This window comes from Amblyomma americanum, chromosome 5 (assembly GCF_052857255.1).
Source record: "Amblyomma americanum isolate KBUSLIRL-KWMA chromosome 5, ASM5285725v1, whole genome shotgun sequence".
NCBI lineage: Eukaryota > Metazoa > Arthropoda > Arachnida > Ixodida > Ixodidae > Amblyomma > Amblyomma americanum.
Genome location: NC_135501.1, coordinates 46,258,779 through 46,262,491, shown reverse-complemented (window position 1 = coordinate 46,262,491; position 3,713 = coordinate 46,258,779). Strand labels below are relative to the sequence as shown.

The window sequence follows — 3,713 nt, the reverse complement described above, 5'->3', positions numbered from 1 at the left end:
GGAAACTGTTGTTACTCATTTTGCAAACTTCTGCAATTTCCTTTGTTGAATCGGAGTTTTTCTACTCTTCAGAACATCAGTCTTCATGGAAACGTAGTTCTTCAGAAGAGTGTTTGCTGCTGCCACTAATATGTTCGTCAGCACAGTGTCAGGATGGTGACCATTGTTACAGACATCAAAATCCTCTGTTTCACAAAGATGTCTTGTGACAGCCACAAGTAGCTCCCTCTGTTTATGTGTTGCATGAAAACGTGCAGCATTCGCTTTGTTGGTAAGCTGCTCTAAGACAATGTGGGCGTGTAGAACCGCATTAATGACAGCCGTTTGAGGAAACTTGAGAGCGCCTCTCGAGAGGTTTAAGATTAGGAGATTCCTTTCAAGTTGAACTTCCCGGTCCTCAGCCGTAATATTCATGGCACAATACTGACAGGGCAGCTTCTTTAACGCGGCGTGGGCGCAAAAGCCTGCGATGTATGTTATTACAGGCAGAATGGATTCCTTATTTCTTATATCATGATCTGACACCTTTATGCCGTACTCCTCTGTCAACTGAGCTCCGTCAAGTGTTTCAGAACATGGCTTCTGCATTTCCTGCATATCTGGCAAAACCAAACTGTCTTGTAGCCTCAGTTTTTTCTCTGACTCAAAGACTTATTGGATTGAGATATGATAATTTGTTCCCGACAGCCGACGGTACTGTCCGAACCTTTCTTCCAGACTGTCGGTCTGAAATTTTCCCAGCAACACGTAGTCGAAATTCAATTCTTCAAGGCAGTACCGGCACAGTTCGACAAGCGAGTAACAAGTCAGCCGCAGCGCTGCGTGTGTTTCAGTGGTTAGTGCGCCTGTATCCATCCTGATGTCTCGCCATGTGTCCAACCAATCCACGAATTTATTTAGAAATTCTATCTGCTTGTCTGCCAAACTCTTTACTGGATCCTGGAGCGGATCTCGTAGGCGCCGGCCTTTGGAGGGGCTTTTCACGTTGACGATATGCCACCACTTCAGTATTAGGTCAATGAAATGCGCTGTCCCTGCGGCGTAGTTCAAATTAAGCTCGTCTCCGCGCATATTTAGAGCCTCCACCACAAATGAACTAAAAACCTTTAAAAGAAGCTTCACATTCTGGCGCTCAATGTTGGATGGATGCAGTGCTTTGTAGCTCAATCCATAACCAAACTTTGAGACGCTGTGTTGCTCCGAAGCGTGCATGTCTCGAAGAGCTTTGAAAGACGCTCCATTAACCCGAACTAACGAATATGTGCTAGGAAATTCAGGGTAGAAGATGCACGTTCCTGGATTTTTCTGGTTTAACCAGTTGTTTCTTATGCACTTCAGAAGATGGACTGGGTCAACTGCATAAAAAAGGGGTCTTGATTCGTCTACTGGGTGAGGGTACACAATGTCAACTGTTCGCGTTTTAGAAAACAAGGACAGCACTTTTCTGTTTATGGAATTATTATCTGTTATTACTGCGATGACAGTAAGCCCTGCATTCTCTAGCTCCAAAATTGTCTTTCTTAGAGCTGCATGCAATTGGACTGTGTCAATGTTAGATACTGGCAGAATGTGCGCGACATCCTTGTGGGCTGATAGCAAGGACTGGATCATAAAAACATGCGCAGTTTTGGCTGCTTCGCAAGAATTAGAAGCTGCCCCGGTCACTGATCCACCTTTGTATTCGAAGTACGGCTGAATATGGATCTCGTCCATCATTATAGTGACGATCTTTTCATGCGGTTTGAGAAGGCTTGATCGCTTCTTCACATAACGTAAAAACCCTTCATCGTCCTGCTCATTTCCAGGGTTGACGTTATATTGACAACAGATTCGCATGAGTGTAGATCAATGTGGTAGCGCTAACTTGCCAGCACTGCGAATGAATCGGTAGGCGTGTGGGGAAACAGTGTAAAGAATACTGGAAAATATTAAAAGCTCAGCAGAGTACCGTGCTGAATGGTCCTTCTTGTGCAATAGGTCAAGTTGCTCTTTTATAAAGCCGAGCGCTTCTGTTTTCTCTTGCGGCAAAAGATCATCACACCTGAGGCTGTCCAGCAAAGAGAAAAGCAAGCTGAAACTTGCCTTCACTTTTTCATCCTTGTCGCAAACGTCTGGAGCCTTGAAACTTCTCATACTGTCTAGTGCAGTCTGAAGGCAGCGCAGATCGTCCAGTATACACGGTATGAGCAGGTCCTTCACAGGCACTTTCACTTTCCTCCAGAAGGCCGTAACCTCTATGTTCTTACTAACAATCACAGATCGTTCGACGTCTGGTGGGTCTTCACCCTCTATGTGAACAAAGAGAACAGCATGCTCTGCTTTTACTGAAGTCCAGTAGGTGGAGAGGTCGAGGCTTTGTAGGCGCGATACAAAGTCTTCATATGACTGCAGCTTATTTTGACGCTCTTGTTCTTCGTGCGATGAAATGGACTGCCGAATAGCTTCCTCTAGATGCGATGCTTCGCGGCGTTTCCTTTTTGCCTCTGGCTGCTGGCGCACTGGTGCGCATTCGCTCAAATAAGCAGGTGCATTAGGAAAAATTGTCGGCACTGCATCCAACGTAAGCCGAGTAGCGCCCATGGGAGCTTCTACTGTCCTGCCGGTTCTTGGATCGGTGTATGTGGTAGTCGTCCTTAAGTACTCGGCCTTGAAATGGAGCTCGCACACCTGCAAACCTTTCACAAAAAATAAACGGTATACTACTGGCTTCGTGCTCCACATCCGCCTCATTTACTAAGCCACAAAATAAAAAGGAAAGCTACAAAATTCTCGATGAAGCGCGCTGACCAGCAAATACATTGGACAACAATCTACAGATCACTTCGAGCGTGCGCGTTAACTGATAATACGTCCTGGCGTTCCTGGAAAGAACGACATCACTCATGACTTGCGCGATCTTATAACGTTCCAGAACACAAATAAACACCCATGAAATATCGGGTCTTACTGGCTGGCAAGTAAAAAACACACAAAAGACCATTATTTTCATTTCTGGAAAAAAACATCCCTCAAGGCATGCGCACGGCGTTATAAAAATAGCGTATCTCATCACCACAAAGCGCCGTAGTCGAAGCGAACATTTCAGAACAGAAATAAACAGCCGTTACAATGTCAGGGCTTACGCTGGCTGGCAAGTCAAAAGCGCACAAGAGATCATTATTGTAGAGCAAGAACCGGACATGCTGGAGGTGGTGCTTTTGGAGCGACTCAAATTACGTAGTATAAACGTACACATACCTTCGGATCACGGAGACAACGGATATCGACGTCATCGCGACGAACAGCCCGCTCCCACTTTGCTCTTCGGTCATCCTTTGGGAACGAGAACACTCGAACCTTCGGCCCATTGTCGTAATTGCCGCGACAGTTGGGCACGCAGCATCGCCCCATTAGGACAGTTTGCAGGCGTACACTATGCGAACATTCAGCGAGTGAAACGCTTCACATCACAACACAGCAATTCAGAGACACAGAAAAACACGTCTTTTCCAGTCGCGAACAGAACCAGTTCAGAATAGAAACACCAGCATGCCGCGACAGGTCTCGTCAGGCTTAGCAAATCCTACTCTCGAGAACGGCGTGGGCACCTCCGCGCGACGTAAAGCGTCGGTCAAAACTGACTGACGTCAGCAGCCGCGACAGGAGGAGTGAGCAGGCCTAATAGTCCAGAGGGCGCTGGCTTTCCTCGTCGATTATACTCGCCCGCCGGCTGT

The 3,713-nt window shown here is 46.7% G+C and overlaps 1 pseudogene; it reads right to left on the bottom strand.

The window, feature by feature from the left end:
* Nucleotides 1-397: 397 nt before the first annotated feature.
* On the bottom strand, nt 398-3,404 carry LOC144133829 (uncharacterized; annotated as a pseudogene).
* Between the last annotated feature and the right edge of the window lie 309 nt (nt 3,405-3,713).